The sequence below is a fragment of the Haliotis rubra genome, unplaced genomic scaffold, assembly GCF_003918875.1.
Source record: "Haliotis rubra isolate DU_JTF1 unplaced genomic scaffold, ASM391887v1 Scf692, whole genome shotgun sequence".
NCBI lineage: Eukaryota > Metazoa > Mollusca > Gastropoda > Lepetellida > Haliotidae > Haliotis > Haliotis rubra.
The window spans coordinates 124,068-144,852 of NW_025767404.1; the positions used below are offsets into that span (position 1 = coordinate 124,068).

Here is a 20,785-nt window from a genome sequence, read left to right on the forward strand (position 1 = left end):
GTGTTCATACAGAATCCCAGTCTCCTCAGCTCCCGAGATATGACAGTCAGTGCCCCCACGTGACCGCCATGTGATCAAACATATACAACATGGGTAGTGTTGTTAATACAGCTGGGGTAGTGATGTTAATACAGCTGGGGTAGTGATGTTAATACAGCTGGACTGTATGCCATAGAACAAAGACATTGAGTATAAAAAAATATTTTATTCAATACCCAAAACGAGTATTTCCCTCAAAAATAGATCCGCTAAATCCGACAGTTTGCGACGCGGACCGGAGATACCCGACTCAATACTCCACGGGTCTGTTTCATACGTGCAGATCGATGCTCATGCTGTTGATCGCTGGATTGTCTGGTCCAGACTGGATTATTTACAGACCGCCGCCATATAGCTGGAATATTGTTGAGTGCGGCGTAAAACGCAACTCACTCACTCCCTCATACGTGCAGACCGGAGTTTACCGTGAGGTTAAAGGTTCATGTGAGATGCATACAAAATCCGTGTATTGGTCTGTCTCGCAGTCAGGGAACTGCATTATGTTGCCTTCCGCTCAGTCCTTTCTGCAATGCTAAAGCCCTAAATGAAGCAAGACTCCATTTCCTCACGTTCGTGGACTGTGAGACAGTTTAACTGTCACTTGCGATTCTTAATAGTTTCAAGGTGATCATTTGTTTCTAGCAAACGTATACATACATGCATGCATGCACGCACACACACACACACACACACACACACACACACACACACACACACACACACACACACACACACACACACACATACATACATACATACATACATACATACATACATACATACATATAAGCGTCAGCCCACCGTGGTGTCTGAGTCGGGTATTTCCGGCAACGTACTAACCCTTCGGTATTAGTCTAGTATGCGCCCTCGTGCTTGTAATTTAGGGTTAATCACAAAGAAAATATATCTTTTAACAATGAGTAAAATAAAAGATAAAAAACATTAAAAGTGAAACGAAATACCCATATTTGAATTGTCCTCGTTTTGAAACGAGCCCAGGTAAGAAATACCTCATGCATATATGAGATGATACCGTGGCTGATGACATCCCTCGTTTATCACAGTGAGGCCCAGTAGGCAAACACTATCACATTATTAACACACGAAAAGTAATCCAATCACATCACTAACTCGGCCCTCACGGAGTGGAATCCAATTTAAGAACCCTATTACAACGGTAATCAAACATATTAATTTCTTGCAATCTCCTCAGTCAACATACGTCCATCGTTTCGTTGCTCTTCGAGGCGAAGTGAAGATATGAGTTATCTCCCTTGGTACGTGCAGGACACGTGGCCACCTACACTGACCAAGTTCACAAACCCTCCATGTATCAACATGTTATTTCATTCAGCTACACGATGCCATGTCATTTGTCCCCTGAATACATATATGAGATCAACACACGTATTGCTGAAACTGATGATAAACTGCTGATAATTCCAGCACATCTTCCCGATATTGCACAAAGACACCGTGAGCACCTGGTGTCTACAATCTCCCATGTGATGTCTGTGCGATGAATGATGTGTGAAGTTGGGTCGAAAGCTGGGATGAAACTCATCAGTTTCCAGAGTGGAAACTTCTCTTCGTCAGACATATTTGGGATATCTTTCAGATGTAGTATTGTTTTCCAAATTATGGTTGCACCATGACCTGTCGCGTGTGAGTTTGAATCCAACTATACAGTGTCATCAGGGTCCGGGAAAAATGGCCAGCCGGGAGTGTGAGTGAGTGAGTATGGTTATATGCCGCTTTTAGCAATATTCCAGCAATATCACGGCGGGGGACACTGGAAATGGGCTTCAGACAATGTACACATGTGGGGAATCGAACCCAGGGCTTCGGCGTGACGAGCCGGGAGAAGGTGATGACAAAGAAATAGACCCCACAACTTCTGATACATCTGAAGGGTCAACAGATCACGGACATATCCGCTTATTTAAGTTGGTGAGTTAGTAAAGTTTTACCCGCTTTTAGTAATATTCCAGCAGTATCACGGCGGGGACATTAGAAATGGGCTTCACATCCACCCGGGGATTCGAACCTGGGTTTTCGGAGTGGTGAGCGATGACTTCAACCAATAGGCTACTCCATCGCCCAACCTTTGTTGTTTAAACTCCTTGAGATGAGTAAGATATCAATATCACCGGTTCGCCCCATCAAGTGGTGTGCATCTACGTCACACCAGGATTTCAGCTGACTTTGATCGTGTGGAAATCTAGGTGAAAGTTTTACCAGGTGGCGCCGATATGTTCTGCCGATAATGCAGTGAAATCCGACCACACACAAAATAATATGTCAGGGATACGGGCTGATGGTCATGACGTGTATTTCCGGGAAGGGATCACGTGGTTGATTACGTCGAGGAAATAAACAGATACCCCAGTTCTAGTTATCAACACCAGGGTGAGGCAAGGTGGATGGTGAATTCACTGCACCCACTGGGTGAACCAGCGTCACGTCAATGGATTCCACCCCGCGCTCTCAAAGTATGTCGTGAGCTGTATTTGCTGGGTGTGGGGTTTCCCGACGACGTCACTTCCTGTTTTGTGGCCGGGCCTGCCCGCTTCGTGTTGTGCTTGTCCTTCTCTCTGTCGTGAGGAGTACCAGTTTCAGATTGTTTGTGAGTTTGGTTGACTATAAGTCCGTGTTTTATACCAACCTGGTCGTGCGTAATGTTCCTGCCCTCGGTACCATTTCTTTTGACAGATTTTGTTACATTTTTGTTGTGCCCATGGCTGAGTTTGTGCATTCGCTGCTCTTTATGACCTTTAGACTGGGAGACAGTATTCGATAGTTTTTCCTTCGGGCAGGTGTATGTACAAGAGGGATTTCAACACCACGTTTTAATCTAGCAGAGTCGTCAACGTCATTGCCTGTTGCCACGCCCACAAACACATTGACATTGGGACTGAGCTTTGGCTTTCTTAGCACCGCAAGGGACGAGAACACAACGAGAATTGTAACTGCTAAAACCAACAGCAGAAACAAACTCCTGAGTCCTTGTATCTGCATACTCGAAACATCGTCACCATGGTTACTCTCAGTTTCACCATCCGCCATGTTGGATCTATCCATACCTCTCCGCTTCCTCTCTGTAGGCGACTTCATTCGACAGAGTTTAAACAACTCTGAACTTCACTCGGACATGCCCCTTCCGGTGTAGTGGCCTGTCAGATGTAGCTGGTGAGACGTTCTGGTGTGAGGTGAGCCCTGTGTAGTGGCCTGTCAGATGTAGCTGGTGAGACGTTCTGGTGTGAGGTGAGCCCTGTGTAGTGGCCTGTCAGATGTAGCTGGTGAGACGTTCTGGTGTGAGGTGAGCCCTGTGTAGTGGCCTGTCAGATGTAGCTGGTGAGACGTTCGTTCTGGTGTGAGGTGAGCCCTGTGTAGTGGCCTGTCAGATGTAGCTGGTGAGACGTTCTGGTGTGAGGTGAGCCCTGTGCAGTGGCCTGTCAGATGTAGCTGGTGAGACGTTCTGGTGTGAGGTGAGCCCTGTGCAGTGGCCTGTCAGATGTGGCTGGTGAGACGTTCTGGTGTGAGGTGAGCCCTGTTTGTTTGCCTGCTAGGTCTGCCTGGTGTGAGGGTCTGATGTAAGGAAAGTCACCGACAGAGCCACAGATGTTCTGGAGTCGTCACATGTAATGATCCGCCATGGCGTCTGAGCACAACGTCGCATCTAGTTGGCCCACCGGTGATGGTCGATGGCGTCCAGCTGCTGCCTGTTCTAGTCCCGTAGTCATATGTCTCTAGCGGTCGTCATTCATCCACCGGGACGTCAGTGCTGCAACAAAAAATACAAATGACAGGATAACTGGTGTTTGTTTGATGTTTAACGCCGCACAACGGTATCCATGATATATCTTGGCGATCTTGTGATCGATCTAATGAGCATCAAGTGACAGTTAGCGTGGCATACACATGTAATCCACCAAGTCATTAAGTCTGGGTACCTGATCAACTGTTTCCGCAATATCATAACCTTCAACGAAGTTAAAACTTCCTCGTGAGTGGAGTGAGTGAGTGAGTGAGTTTTACGCCGCTTTTAGCAATATTCCAGCAATATCACTACGGGTGACACAAGAAATGGGCCTCACACATAGTGCCCTGAACCCGGGTGTTCGGCGTGACGAGCGAACGCTTTAACCACTAGGCCTCCCAACCTGGTGAGAGGAGACAGATGTACTCTGTGATCAGGCTCGGTGACTGGTGCCCATGTTCTCAGACCAAGTGGATATCTGCTCGTTATAGCAGCCTATGGACTGCATGGTTTCACTCACCGACTAAAGTCATAAGCCGAATGCAGAGTTCAACAACTACATCATCAACAACCATGACAACAATAACAACATCATCAACAACAACAACATCAACAGCCATGACAACAATAACAACATCATCAACAACTACAACATCAACAACCATGACCACAATAACAACATCATCAACAACCACCACAACAATAACAACATCATCAACAACTACAACATCAACAACCATGACAACAATAACAACATCATCAACAACAACATCATCAACAACCATGGCATCAACAACCATGTCAACAATAACAACATCATCAACAACTACAACATCAACAACCATGACAACAATAACATCATCAACAACCACCACAAGAACAACATCAACAACATCAACAACAACATCAAGAGCATCATCAACAACAACATCAACAACAACAAAAACAACATCAACTACATCATCAACAATAACATCGTCAACAACATCAACACCATCAACATCATCAACAACCATCACAAAAATCATAACATCAACAACCACCACAACATCATCAACAGCAACATCAACACCACCAAAAACTACATCAACAACAACAACTACATCATCAACAATAACATCATCAACGACAACACCAACACCACCAATAACTACATCAACAACATCAACAACAACCATCACAACAATCATAACAACATCATCAACAACCATCACATCATCAACAAAATCATCAACAACATCAACTACATCATCAACAATAACATCGCCAACAACATCAACACCATCAACAACATCATCAACAACCATCACAACAATCATAACAACATCATCAACAACCACCACAACATCATCAACAACATCAACACCAGCAACAACTACATCAACAACAACAACTACATCATCAACAATAACATCAACAACAACAACATCAACACCACCAACAACTACATCAACATCATCAACAACACCATCAACAACAACGACATCAACATCAACAACAGCAACAACAACAGCAACAACATCCACACCAACAACATCAACAACACAGCTACAAGAACAACAACCTCAAACAAGAACAACAAAAATGAATTGAAGGCGGTTAACTCAATATATTACTCAAAAGGCATAATTTTTTTCCTTTGACAGTATCACTGATATCGTGAAAAACACTCCTCCATGAAGGCGTCAAGAAAACCATAGTGACTAAACAAATCATTGTACGTTGCCATAGTTACATAACATCTATACTGAACCAAACATTAAATACACTTAGCGACCATTTAGGAAAACTGTGTTTTAAGTGTTTCCACGGAACTTATTTTTGGTCACTTACTATAATATTTTGTGACACCAGGCAACCATACCGTGGTGTCAAGGAAGTGTGATGTGACACCAGGCAACCATACCATGGTGTCAAGCAAGTGATGCGGGCAACCATACTTGGGGTGCAACCATACTGTGGTGTCAAAGGAAGTGTGATGTGACACCAGGCAACCATACCATGGTGTCAAGGAAGTGTGATGTGACACCAGGCAACCATACCAGGCAACCATACCGTCAAGGAAGTGTGTGTCAAGGAAGTGTGATGTGACACCAGGCAACCATACCGTGGTGTCAAGGAAGTGTGATGTGACACCAGGCAACCATACCGTGGTGTCAAGGAAGTGTGATGTGACACCAGGCAACCATACCGTGGTGTCAAGGAAGTGTGATGTGACACCAGGCAACCATACCGTGGTGTCAAGGAAAGGAAGTGTGATGTGACACCAGGCAACCATACCGTGGTGTCAAGGAAGTGTGATGATGACACCAGGCAACCATACCGTGGTGTCAAGGAAGTGTGATGACACCAGGCAACCATACCACCAAGGAAGTGTGATGGCAACCATGTGATGTCAAGGAAGTGTGATGGCAACCATACCGTGGTGTCAAGGAAGTGTGATGTGACACCAGGCAACCATACCGTGGTGTCAAGGAAGTGTGATGTGACACCAGGCAACCATACCGTGGTGTCAAGGAAGTGTGATGTGACACCAGGCAACCATACCATGGTGTCAAGGAAGTGTGATGTGACACCAGGCAACCATACCGTGGTGTCAAGGAAGTGTGATGTGACACCAGGCAACCAGGCACCATACCGTGGTGTCAAGGAAGTGTGATGTGACACCAGGCAACCATACCGTGGTGTCAAGGAAGTGTGATGTGACACCAGGCAACCATACCGTGGTGTCAAGGAAGTGTGATGTGACACCAGGCAACCATACCATTGTGGTGGTGTCAAGGAAGTGTGATGTGACACCAGGCAGCAACCAACCGTGGTGTCAAGGTGTGTGATGTGACACCATAGGAAGTGTGATGTGACACCAGGCAACCCATACCAGGGTACCATGGTGTCAGGGAAGTGTGATGGGACACCAGGCAACCATACCGTGGTGTCAAGGAAGTGTGATGTGACACCAGGCAACCATACCGTGGTGTCAAGGAAGTGTGATGTGACACCAGGCAACCATACCGTGGTGTCAAGGAAGTGTGATGTGACACCAGGCAACCATACCGTGGTGTCAAGGAAGTGTGATGTGACACCAGGCAACCATACCGTGGTGTCAAGGAAGTGTGATGTGACACCAGGCAACCATACCGTGGTGTCAAGGAAGTGTGATGTGACACCAGGCAACCATACCGTGTGTGTGTGACAAGGAAGTGTGATGTGACACCAGGCAACCATACCGACCAGGGTGTCAAGGAAGTGTGATGTGACACCAGGCAACCATACCGTGGTGTCAGGGAAGTGTGATGTGACACCAGGCAACCATACCAGGGTGTCAAGGAAGTGTGATGTGACACCAGGCAACCATACCGTGGTGTCAAGGAAGTGTGATGTGACACCAGGCAACCATACCGGTGGTGTCAAGGAAGTGTGATGTGACACCAGGCAACCATACCGTGGTGTCAAGGAAGTGTGATGTGACACCAGGCAACCATACCGTGGTGTCAAGGAAGTCTGATGTGACACCAGGCAACCATACCGTGGTGCCAGGGAAGTGTGATGTGACACCAGGCAACCATACTGTGGTGTCAAGGAAGTGTGATGTGACACCAGGCAACCATACCGTGGTGTCAAGGAAGTGTGATGTGACACCAGGCAACCATACTGTGGTGTCAAGGAAGTGTGATGTGACACCAGGCAACCATACCGTGGTGTCAAGGAAGTGTGTGACACTAGGCAACCATACCGGGGTGAGAAAGAAGTATCATACGTTGTTTTACCCTAATTTGGGAGTAAAAGGGAGTGTTTAGTTATCGATCGGCAGAGCCCGAACATAGTTCACTTGTTAGTGCAGCAGGTATTGCTGTATTATTTGTGACAGCAGCTACCGGTATGTACTGCCGACCCACTGACCTCCACCACTGGGACGCTCACATCGATAAGAGCAATCGATCACACGACACACCTGGCAAGTCTCTCTCTCTCACACACACACGCACGCACGCACGCACGCACGCGCGCGCATACATGAATGCATACATGATAGACAGAGAGACAGACACAGACAGACAGAGAGGCAGACAGACACACGGACGGACAGACAGACAGAGAGAGACACACAGACTATATACAGACAGACCAACGGACAGACAGACAGGCGGACAGACAGACAGTTTGGCTGATAATATATGAACTAATTAGAACGAACATGCTCCAACATCTGCGGTCGAGCTGGTATGGGTGTACGTAACTTCTGCATTCAAAACAACGACAACACCAACAACGATATGATCACAACTGCTAACAGTACAGCAACTCAACGAAGTCGACGACGATGTTAATATGGACGCTGCTGGTAATTGTTTGAGAGCTATAACCATACACTGGTCTATGTAATAAACAGGACCGAAAGGTTTCGATAAAACGTCAAGTGCACAATCTAAGTCTAGAGTTACTCCCAACTTAATACACGGGTACATTTGCAACGTGGTGTTCCCACGGGGACATCAATACCAGTAAATAATTAATGACAGACATTGTTTTCCGGGTGAAGTAAAAGTCAGCGGCAATGGAATAGCAGGTGGTTATTGATTAAAGTAACGACCTTTCAATAGTCGGGGTCCTGGAGCTTTTGTCTGAGTTTGCATGGTAGTCTGATAGTCTTGTAGTGTGGTAGTCTGGTAGTGTGGTAGTCTGGTAGTCTGGTAGTCTGGTAGTGTGGTAGTCTGGTAGTTGTGGTAGTCTGGTAGTCTGGTAGTCTGGTAGTGTGGTAGTCTGGTAGTCTGGTAGTGTGGTGGTGTGGTAGTGTGGTGTGTCAGTTATGTGGTAGTCTGGTAGTGGCAGTGTGGTAGTCTGGTAGTCTGGTAGTCTGGTAGTCTGGTAGCGTAGTGTGGTAGTCTGGTAGTCTGGTAGTGTGGTGGTGGCAGTGTGGTAGTGGTGTGGTAGTGGTAGTGATAGTAGTCTGGTAGTCTGATAGTCCGATAGTGTAGTGTGGTAGTCTGGTAGTGTGGCAGTGTGGCAGTGTGGTAGTGGTAGTGTGGCAGTCTGGTAGTGTGGTAGTGTGGTAGTGTGGTAGTCTGGTAGTGTGGTAGTCTGGTAGTGTGGTAGTGTGGTAGTGTGGTAGTGTGGTAGTGTGGTAGTGTGGTAGTCTGGTAGTGTGGTAGTCTGGTAGTGTGGTAGTGTGGTAGTCTGGTAGTGTGGTAGTCTGGTAGTCTGGTAGTGTGGTAGTCTGATAGTCTGATAGTCTGGTGGTGTGGTAGTCTGGTAGTCTGATAGTCTGGTAGTCTGATAGTCTGGTAGTCTGATAGTCTGACAGTCCGGTAGTTTGATAGTCTGGTAGTCTGGTAGTCTGGTAGTGTGGTAGTCTGGTAGTCTGGTAGTCTGATAGTCTGGTAGTCTGGTAGTCTGGTAGTCTGGTAGTCTGGTAGTCTAGTAGTCTGATAGTCTGGTGGTCTGGTAGTGTGGTAGTGTGGTAGCCTCGTAGTCTGGTAGTGTGGTAGTCTGGTAGTCTGGTAGTCTGGTGGTCTGGTAGTCTGGTAGTCTGGTAGTCTGGTAGTGTGGTAGTCTGGTAGTCTGGTAGTGTGGTAGTGTGGTAGTGTGGTAGTCTGATAGTCTGGTAGTCTGGTAGTGTGGTAGTCTGGTAGTGTGATAGTCTGGTAATCTGATAGTCTGGTAGTCTGGTAGTGTGGTAGTGTGATAGTCTGGCAGTCTGATAGTCTGGTAGTGTGGTAGTCAGGTAGTCTGGTAGTGTCATAGTCTGGTAGTCTGGTAGTCTGATAGTCTGGTAGTGTGATAGTCTGGTAGTGTGATAGTCTGGTAGTGTGGTAGTGTGGTAGTGTGGTAGTGTAATAGTCTGGTAGTCTGGTAGTGTGATAGTCTGGTAGTCTGGTAGTGTGGTAGTCTGGTATTGTGGTAGTGTGGTAGTCTGATAGTCTGATAGTCTGGTAGTCTGGTAGTCTGATAGTCTGGTGGTCTGGTAGTCTGGTAGTCTGGTAGTCAGGTAGTCTGGTAGCCTGGTAGTCTGGTAGTCTGGTAGCCTGGTAGTCTGGTAGTCTGGTAGTCTGGTAGTCTGGTAGCCTGGTAGGCTGGTAGGCTGGTAGTCTGGTAGCCTGGTAGCCTGGTAGCCTGGTAGTCTGGTAGCCTGGTCGTCTGGTGGTCTGGTAGTCTGGTAGTCTGGTAGTCTGGTAGTGTGGTAGTCTGGTAGTGTGATAGTCTGGTAGTCTGGTAGTCTGGTAGTGTGGTAGTCTGGTAGTGTGGTAGTCTGGTAGTCTGGTAGTGTGGTAGTGTGGTAGTCTGGTAGTATAATAGTCTGTAAGTCTGGTAGTGTGGTAGTCTGGTAGTGTGGTAGTGTGGTAGTCTGATAGTCTGGTAGTGTGGTAGTCTGATAGCCTGGTGGTCTGGTAGTGTGGTAATCTGGTAGTCTGGTAGTGTGGTAGTCTGGTAGTGTGGTAGTCTGGTAGTATGATAGTCTGATAGTCTGGTGGTGTGGTAGTCTGGTGGTCTGATAGTCTGGTAGTCTGATAGTGTGGTAGTCTGATAGTCTGACAGTCCGGTAGTCTGATAGTCTGGTAGTCTGGTAGTCTGGTAGCCTGGTCGTCTGCTGGTCTGGTAGTGTGGTAGTCTGGTAGTGTTGTAGTCTGGTAGTCTGGTAGTGTGATAGTCTGGTAGTCTGGTAGCCTGGTAGTCTGGTAGTCTGGTAGTCTGGTAGTCTGGTAGTCTGGTAGTCTGGTAGTCTGGTAGTCTGGTAGTGTGGTAGTCTGGTAGTCTGATAGTCTGATAGTCTGATAGTCTGGGTAGTCTGGTAGTCTGGTAGTCTGGTAGTCTGATAGTCTGGTAGTCTGGTAGTCTGGTAGTCTGGTAGTCTGGTAGTCTGGTAGTCTGGTAGTCTGGTAGTCTGGTAGTCTGGTAGTCTGGTAGTCTGGTAGTCTTGTAGTCTGATAGTCTGATAGTCTGATAGTCTGGTGGTCTGGTAGTGTGGTAGTCTGGTAGTCTGGTAGTGTGGTAGTCTGGTAGTCTGGTAGTCTGGTGGTCTGCATGTCTGGTAGTCTGGTAGTGTGGTAGTCTGGTAGTGTGGTAGTCTGTAGTGTAGTGTGGTAGTGTGGTAGTGTGGTAGTCTGGTAGTGTGGTAGTCTGGTAGTGTGGTAGTGTGGTAGTATGGTAGTCTGGTAGTGTGGTAGTCTGGTCGTCTGGTAGTCTGTCTGGTAGTGTGGTAGTGTGGTAGTCTGGTAGTGTGGTAGTGTGGTAGTGTGGTAGTGTGGTAGTCTGATAGTGTGGTAGTCTGGTAGTCTGGTAGTGTGGTAGTCTGGTAGTGTGGTAGTGTGGTAGTCTGGTAGTGTGGTAGTCTGGTAGTGTGGTAGTCACACACACAGCCTTTCTCAAGGATATTCAACATTGTTTGCGCAAAACTGTTTGGCCCTGAACATGCATGAAATATTGACAGACATATGTAACGGTAAAAACAATTCAAATCACAGACATTACAAACCATGGGGGTATTAATCAGAAAGGGATTCTCACAATGCATGTGGGCATAAAAGGCATTGTTGCACTGGTACGGTGATTGTAGATGAGATGAGGAAAACAGATGGATTTCTTCAGAATGACACTTTGATGAATAATATCGCAGTTTATGGCTCGATGGGAGAGCATATCAGTTATATCACGGTGGGTCAGCTGGATGTGGGAGTATATCAGTTATATCACAGTGTGTCAGCTGTATGTGGGAGTATACCAGTTATATCACAGTGTGTCAGTTGGATGTGGGAGTATATCAGTTATATCACAGTGTGTCAGCTGGTTGTGGGAGTATATCAGTTACATCACGGCGTGTCAGCTCGATGTGGGAGCATATCAGTTATATCACAGAGTGTCAGTTGGATGTGGGAGTATATCAGTTATATCACGGTGTGTCAGTTGGATGTGGGAGTATATCAGTTATATCACGGCGTGTCATCTGGATGTGGGATTATATCAGTTATATCACAGTGTACCATTTGTATGTGGGAGTATATCAGTTATATCACAGTGTGTCAGCTGTATGTGGGAGTATACCAGTTATATCAAAGTGTGTCAGTTGTATGTGGGAGTATATCAGTTATATCACAGTGTGTCAGCTGCATGGGGGAGTATATCAGTTATATCACAGTTTGTCAGCTGTATGTGGGAGTATACCAGTTATATCAAAGTGTGTCAGTTGTATGTGGGAGTATATCAGTTATATCACAGTGTGTCAGCTCGATGTGGGAGCATATCAGTTATATCACAGTGTGTCAGTTGGATGTGGGAGTATATCAGTTATATCACAGTGTGTCAGTTGGATGTGGGAGTATATCAGTTATATCACAGTGTGTCAGCTGGATGTGGGAGTATGTCAGTTATATCATTGGTTGTCAGCTGGATGTGGGAGTATATCAGTTATATCACAGTTTGTCAGCTGGATGTGGGAATATACCAGTTATATCACAGCGTGTCAGTTGGATGTGACAGTATATCAGTTATATCAAGATGTGTCAGCTGGATCTGACAGTATATCAGTTATGTCACAGTTTGTCAGCTGCATGTGGGAGTATATCAGTTATATCACGGTGTGTCAGTATATTAGTTATATCACAGTGTGTCAGTTGGATGTGACAATATGTCAGTTATATCACAGTGTACCAGTTGTATGTGGGAGTATATCAGTTATATCACTGGTTGTCAGCTGGATGTGGGAGTATATCAGTTATATCAAAGTGTGTCAGTTGGATGTGGGAGTATATCAGTTATATCACGGTGTGTCAGTTGGATGTGGGAGTATATCAGTTATATCACAGTGTGTCAGTTGGATGTGACAGCATATCAGCTATATTACAGTTTGTGAGCTGGATGTGGGAGTATATCAGTTATATCACAGTGTGTCAGCTGGATGTGGGAGTATATCAGTTATATCACGGTGTGTCAGCTGGATGTGGGAGTATATCAGTTATACCAGAGTCTGTCAGCTGGATGTGGGAGTGTGTCTGTTACATACAGAAAAGGTGAACCTGTTGTCAACGAATGCCGTACATACAATCAATGTTTTGTACAGTGACGAGGGAGAAAGAACCATCACATGACCCCGAAGCTGTCAGGTCGCCAGGTGCAGCATCACCCAGATACCAGCCCGTTCAGTCATGCGTGAAGCTGATATGAAAAGTAGATGTGATCGCTGCATACAACCACTGGCGCGTTCACTGAAGAGTAGCATTCCAACACTTAGATAATGCTAGCCCCCTGTATAGCGTCTCTCCAGGATGATCATCTTGCTGAAAGCGCTATTGTTATTGCCCCGGATAAGGATTTATGCAGGGTGAACAGAGGCAGTTTTGAAGAAACTCACTTGCCATATGAGACCACATGTATCACATGCACTTCGTTGTGGGGAAGGACTGACGTCCTAGAAACTCTCAGGAGTCAAGCTGCCAAACACCGACACCCATCCAAGGACTCTCCACGCTCAACGTTGCTTTCATCTGAATTGTGACCTGAGCTCTATGTACAGAGTTGCACAAGCGGCGGGCATTAATTGTCGACTACTCGGTACCACTGTATCAACCAACCCACCACCACCACTCATTCACCCACTCATTCACCCACACATTCACCCAGACATTCACCTTATGGGGTATCTTGTATTAGGGATACGCCTTGTACTGTTAAGGAAGGGGCAGGATTTCTGTTGGGAAGTCTGCATATTGCACCTGCTCTAATACTCACATGTAGAAATGTATTGACGAGAGCGCTAGTCTATTAAAATACAATATATCAGTGTACCGCCATTTGCCGTAATTGGAGCCCAAGGCGCTTTGAACGTTGAAAAGGAGAACAGATACACCACAGATACAGCAAGTTGAATGTGCTTTAGAGATGAAGCGGTAGTATGTCAAGCCGTTTTCACATTTATTACGAATTAACGTTATCTTCGATTGTTTTAAAGATATCTGTGTTCTATCTGAAGACACCGATAATGTTTTACAGACAGACATCAGTAAATAATTGAAGATATCTTTAATTAATTTATGATATCCAAAAAATTACTGATATCTTTAAATGTGTGAGAGATATCAAGAATATATACTGAGGAGAAACAAATAAAGGATCACAAGAAAATTCATGCGTTCCTTTAATATTTTCCAGTTTTCATCACCAGCTTTGAATACCGCTGTGGCGATGAAAACTGTAAAATAATAAAAGAACACTTGCAATTTCCTGTGATTCTTTATTTATTTCTCTCAGTATATTTCGTGATATTTCTGAACGCGTTTAAGATATCAGTACAACAATTTGATGATCATAGTGTACATGGTCTACTCCCATTTGTGAGAACTCCCAGTTGTGAGACTCCCAGTTATGAGACAGTGGAGTAGGTAATTAACAACGAAAACACACCATACTCCCCTGTCTGATGGAATGGGTTCACCCTAGCTAATTACTGATTTGCTATGTAACTGAATCTTGTGGAGGTAACTTAATGAAACTTTATAAGATAAATTGATTAGCATACTCAGGTAAATGTCTTTAATAATTAAACACTTTGTGTAGGTAACTTCGTGATCAAAGAGAAATTAATTTACCTAGTACTCAGATTTACTCCGTCTCCGAAACTACAAGCTATAGTTTAAGAAATAACTCTGAAATAACTCTGAAATTTACAGTGGAAATGCCCCTTATGCCAAACCCTTTCTACCCGACACAATAAATTTGATACAGGATCATGTCTTGACTGTATAGGACCGCATCGCGGCTCAACGATAGTATGAACTGTACGAAGTAAACCGCCATTTTCGGAACCGGAAGTATTTACGGATATGTAGAAGGAAGTATTTGAAGATACCTGGAAATCGTTTTGAATAACTCTATTCAAGATATCTTTGATTCATTTCAAGCTATGTCCAATTCAATTGAAATATCTTCAAAAAAGTTTAAGATATCAGTAATTTCTCAATATATTATCGCTATTTGAGACGGTGGAGTCTACTAATGCCTACAGTGAATAATGCCTACAGTGTTAAATAAACAACTTTACGCACCAGTGCTGCTGATTGCACCTGCCTTCAACCTTTCAATAAAGTGGCATGGTCCTATTTCAAAGTGCACTAATGCCTACAGTATATAGAAAACAGTAACTTTCTATGTTGAGAGACATTTTATTTGGTCATTCATATACATATGTACATTCATATACATATCTTTCACATTGTTGTCATATTTTTCTTAATTTTCTTAAACTTTATTCATATCTTTCACATAGTAGTTTGTTTTGAGATAAATAAATGTACATAAATAAACATAATCATTTATTTGGATTAAAATGTAATTAAAACTTAATTTGATTCATGATACATATATACATCTTTCACACAGTCAACTACCACATTCATTAATAAAGTCATTGTGGTAACCAAAAGTAATTTACATGTATACACACAGTTTCACACATTCATCAACATAGTCATTTGGTTTTCAAGCTAGCTTGATCAAATATCCTGCAGCAGTCAGGAATTCCAGGGGTGTCTTGATACCAGATGTCAGCTGGGCCTTCAGACGAGTGAGTCTCTGGTCAATTTCTGTGTACGTCCTCTTGCGGGGTGGGGGACGGGCGCCATGAGCCATCTGCACCAGCTTATTTCTCTCCGCTTTCTCCAGCTTCTGCAGAACCTTCACAAGAGCGAAAATGTTCGGGTGGGCTCTCTGGACGGTCTTGTTGAGATGCGAATGCCAACCCTCGAGATGATTGTTCGTCCTTGGGCCGCTGGTGTCGTGGTGATTCCATAGTCCGGCTCGGAACCGTGCATGGTCGTCTACCCAGGTGCTGGTGATGTAGTCCTGGAACTCATCCTTCTGTCCAATGGCAGGGGCGTCGTCCATGACCTCTATCCAGGCATTTTGTACCATGGCTACTAGAAATAGCATCCACGGACGTCGCAGTTGGGGAAGATGGTCTCAACAGCGTTGATGGCAGCGATTTCGAAATCCGTCTGGATGACATCAGGCTGAAGGGGCGATCCCGTTGTCTGCTGGATCTTGTCGTTCAGGAGACGTAGCAGGCGTTCATAGGTGCGGCGTTGACGATTCGGCAGTAGACAGAAGACCAACTGGGTCATCTTCCCTCCGACTAGGCCATGGATGACGTACAGCTGATCCCAGAGAGGAGGACAGGAGTAGAAGGTGCCGTCCATGTAGAGGGTGTCCACTTCTTGCAGGAGGGTCAGGCGGTCACTTGTGGCGAAGCAGAGAATCTTGTCATCATCACCGTCATCAATGCGTCTGGGGAAGTGGCGGCATCATCTTCCGTCTCTGCTTGTAGAGTCCACTCTTCATAGAATGGAACGACTTGACTGTTGCTGCTTCACCTTGGTCAAGTCGGGAAATCTCCTCATCGTAGATCACCTGAACTGGCGTCGTCTCAGTCTGTACCCGCTGCCTCAGGGGAACTGGCAATCTTCAGGGCTACCTGGTCTTCTTGTGGGTGGTTGTGTGGGGTCTGATTCCGAACAAACTGTCCGACTGTCGTACACTTGCCAAAGCAGCCACCTTGAACACACTTCCAGTGTACACACGTCTGTCGCCTGTTGTTGAGTCTGTAGCGGTATCCCTCCAAGAGTACCTGCTGTCCTCCTTTCTGTGATGTGAAGTATTCGACTTTCTTGGGATTTGCCATGATTTGCAATGAAGATTTGTATCACAAGCATTTTAAAGCAATACATTTCCTTCTCCCTTTAATAATCTCTCTATTAATTACTTTACTCTTCAATTTCCTTCTCGTGTGAGAACTAAATGCGTATGGAATTATCAAAACATAAGCTAGCTAACGATTTAATACTCTTGATCTTACTCTTTACTCTCCTTGCTGGCCTCCCCTAATCCCTTTGTAGGCAATAGTGCACACTAAGTGGAACAATCTACTTGTGTGCAGGTAAGCGTATCGCTGTCACTGCAAACGTTGTAGCTATTATTCCCTGTAGGCATTATTCACTGTAGGCATTAGTAGACCTAACCTTTGAGACTTATTTAATTCATTTCAAGATATCTCTATTTTCATTCAAGATATCTTTAAAACAATCTAAGATATCAGTATTTCTTAATAAATGTGGAAACGGCTTGCCATACGGTAGTGCACAAACTTGAACCATCCATGGTACAAAACCTGTGTATTTTAAACAATATATACATTTAGCCTTCTGCGAAGCTGTTTTCTGTTAACACAAATGTAATATACAGTGGAACATATGGGCTATCGTGCAAATTCCGGCACTTCGGGCGTAACAATGTTTTAATCACTTGTCGAGTACCGAAACAGGACGCTTAAAACAGCAAATACGGTAGATGACTGCGTGTCCGAATGAGCTGCGAGGAAGGTCCGTACAGATCCAGGAATTAAACATTTACCATTTTGGCGAAAGTACCACGAGATAAAATACTACATATCATATTCCGCCTGATAACCGTTGAGTCTGCACAGTGTTCACATGGGAAGTACTATCCAGGCGGGCTTACAAATAACTGCTCCCAGATCTCACTGTGGACCGTCAATAAAATCTTGTCTATAATACATATCGGATCTTAGCATACAACGGACCATTGACGCACTTGGAACCTCTCATACACACGGTTTATTCCCATTACGACTACTCCATGGGTTGACTACCCGTCCAATACACAACCTGTTCCAGTCGAGTGGCTGTAATTACTAGCTCCACCCCCACCCCCCCCACCATCAGGTGGACTGATCCACCAACACTTATAAACAATCATAGCTGTATATATCATATATGTTGAGTATATAGGTTTAGGTGATAATCACTGGAAGCGGTTACTTTTAGAAATGAACTTGTGTTGAGTTATTCAATGCGCCTTTACGGTATAAAGTAGTTATAACAATGTATCCTTGAATATAAAAATCTTCTTAAATTGTGATAGTTCCGACGTGTAAATAGGTAGTGAATAACATGTTCGTTATAATGATCACATGACTGACTGACTGAGTTTAGTTTTACGCCGCTTTTAGCAATATTCCAGCAATATCACGGTGGGGACACCAGAAATGGGCTTCACACATTGAGCCCATGTGGGGAATCGAACCCGGGTCTTCGGCGTGACGAGCCAACGCTTTAACCACTAGGCTACCCCACCGCCCCAATGATCACATGAACAGTTAGATGTTTCCGATGTATGTCGATGATATTTGTCTGCGTTTAGATCACTACAGCAGAGCTTGAGGCGACAATGGATGATTTGACAAAATCTAGTCCCAAAATTTTAATCAAAGTACTTGTGAGTTTCTGTTGGGTTTATCATGGCGTTTAAATAGCGTTAACAGCTCCATCGAACAATACATCCACGACATAATCGCGCTCGGTTAAAATGATTGAGAATATATTTGCGTTCTACAGTTAATAGTTTCAATGTAAGTTGGAGGGATTATGTCCAATTTTCAAAACAAACAACCTGTACTGTAAGTTTACAAAGTTTTAATCCGGGCAGAGGAGTTATCTCCAAATATATAAACAAACAATGAATGACCACAAGATCCCCGATTCACTTGGCTTCTAATCATTTTAGGTTGGCCCCGGGAGTCTCCCTTATTTGAAAGTTTAGACAAACTGGGAGTAATCAGCAATACAGGTACAGTACATTATTAAGAGTAGGGGTGCTCCATTATATGTATATGGTCATGAGTAGTCAAACTGGGAGTAGTCAAACTGGGAGGAGTCAAACTGGGAGTAGTCAAACTGGGAGATAGTCATACTGGGAGGGCCTTCATACATGCCAGGCCTTTGATACACGCCAGGCCTTTGATACACGCCAGGCCTTTGATACACGCAAGGCCTTTGATACACGCCAGGCCTTTGATACACGCAAGGCCTTTGATACACGCAAGGCTTTTGATACACGCCAGGCCTTTGTCATATCTCCTGCCTCTACAGCATATATCGTTCTATATCCTGTGTCACTGATCTTGGGCTACCATGTGTCTGAGATATATGATTTGTCATCTCCACAAGAAAAGGGTAATACCTTTAAGACGCCCAGATTGCAAAACAACTAGGATACGGGATGGCTGTCGATAGACTAGAACGCCGCGGACATATATTCCAATTTATTAGCGGAAATACGGTAACTGTGTCCTCTTCCTATGAAAGTGTAACAGGGCGTGGAGTCATCCCACAGATGACATCCTTACCTGTGCTTGCTGACGGGGTTAACCTCCTTGGTCACGTGACACTGTTTAGTTGTAGCCACTGCTGATGTGCTGCTCACTGTCAAATATATGTACCATGTGTTGAGATATGTCAAATATGTGTACCATGTGTTGAGATATGTCAAATATATGTACCATGTGTTGAGATATGTCAAATATATGTACCATGTGTTGAGATATGCTCCGTGACGCACACATACAATACTTATGTATAGCAATCTAAATGTAGCTTAGCACCTAGCTCCCCGTCACACACAGCAGATCGATACCCCGATTTCAGTGTGCCCCCCACCCGACCACATCAACTTCCCGGTCACATGGAACACAGCGTCAGTCAACCTTGTACATTCTGACTCCACGCGGTAGTATACCTTGTACATTCTGACTCCACGCGGTAGTATAGCGATGTTGGCTGTGTGTGAAAGTATATCGATATGACGTATAATGTTTATACTGTATTCACTGGTCCCACCAATGTAGGATATATGTGCCCATTACGCATGTCATGGCAGGTCGCCTGTGACTATACATTACATTGACCTCCTTGGGATGAGGACTCTTGGTAAACACCGGTATATTGTCACGGGAGTTACCTGTGAACATTTGTGTACCTGTGATTGCTCAGTGGAGTATATGTTGGCAACCTAGATTCTGCATGGTAACTGTCGGTAACATCTCGACACAAAGAAAGGTGTTTCATAGTTACCTGTGACTATGTCCTGCGTCTAGATGAAACACCCTCTTACACTTCCTTATCGGTGGGTCGACAGGGGAACATTATCCGGGTAAGGTATCGTAAATAGCGTCTTCCTGCCTGTCAACCTGGACCCGATTTACAAGGCCAACGGGTGCTGTGTTCAACGTGAATACACCCGTTTACGGCTCGCGCGGGTTGGCAGTGCAGGGAGTACACGCTAACCAAGCAGTGTGTGGAGCTGTGGTTACTAGGCGACGTGTCATGGCGGAGGTTCCCGAGAACGCAAACATGCACAGTAACTTCAGCTGGTGGAAACCACAGTTGTGGATGTTGAGAGGTCAATATGATTTGTGTGCAATTGAGTTTGTTGTTGATAACGATCTGGGTAACGGGGCAAGGTCGAGAGGCACACATTTCGCTATGTTGTTGATCGAAAATATTGAACGCGAGTACACAGCTGTGTGGACTACAGCGCTGTACGAATGGCGTGGCGTGATAGCTCATGTACATTGGATTTATACATATTATATACATTAAACATATGTTCCAAAAAGTATTAATTTGTTTTCCAAACAGTGAATCATGTTACAGGAAATTTCAATTATATTCCGTAACAAATAGTGAATTACGATGGATCTACAAAATTTTACTTCAAATTATTACGTCCAATAAAAGCATAATTGATATAGTACGACAGCTTTATTATAACACGCTGGTCAGTTGATAAAAAACATACACAAGGAAGTAAGTAAAACAAAATATCATTTTGAATATTCTCATTGACCAATAAGTTCAACATTAAACATGCCAGGTCTTGTACAGACATGGCTTTGTATGAAAATCGGTGTTTTTGTAAAATGACCGATTATCATCATGAAATCAACATGGATTCCAATCAGTTTGTCTTTTGTTATGAGTTAAAGGATTATACGGGCCAGAAAACTTTTTGTTTTTTCCAGCAAAAACGTGGGGTGTCAATGAGAATTTTTTTGTGTATGTGTTGAAAACCTTTCATTTGCAAAACACTTTAAGGGTGCTTATTCCAGTTCTTTGTGTATGTTGTATTCTTATTGTTCGACCTCCT

The 20,785-nt window shown here is 44.5% G+C and overlaps 1 long non-coding RNA gene across 1 annotated transcript; it reads right to left on the minus strand.

Moving 5' to 3' along the window:
* Positions 1–2,073: 2,073 nt before the first annotated feature.
* On the minus strand, positions 2,074–19,994 carry LOC124258414. The gene is made up of 2 exons (XR_006893592.1): positions 19,711–19,994; positions 2,074–3,823 (listed from the first exon to the last, which is right to left on the minus strand). It is a non-coding gene; the product is annotated as an uncharacterized LOC124258414 (long non-coding RNA).
* Between the last annotated feature and the right edge of the window lie 791 nt (positions 19,995–20,785).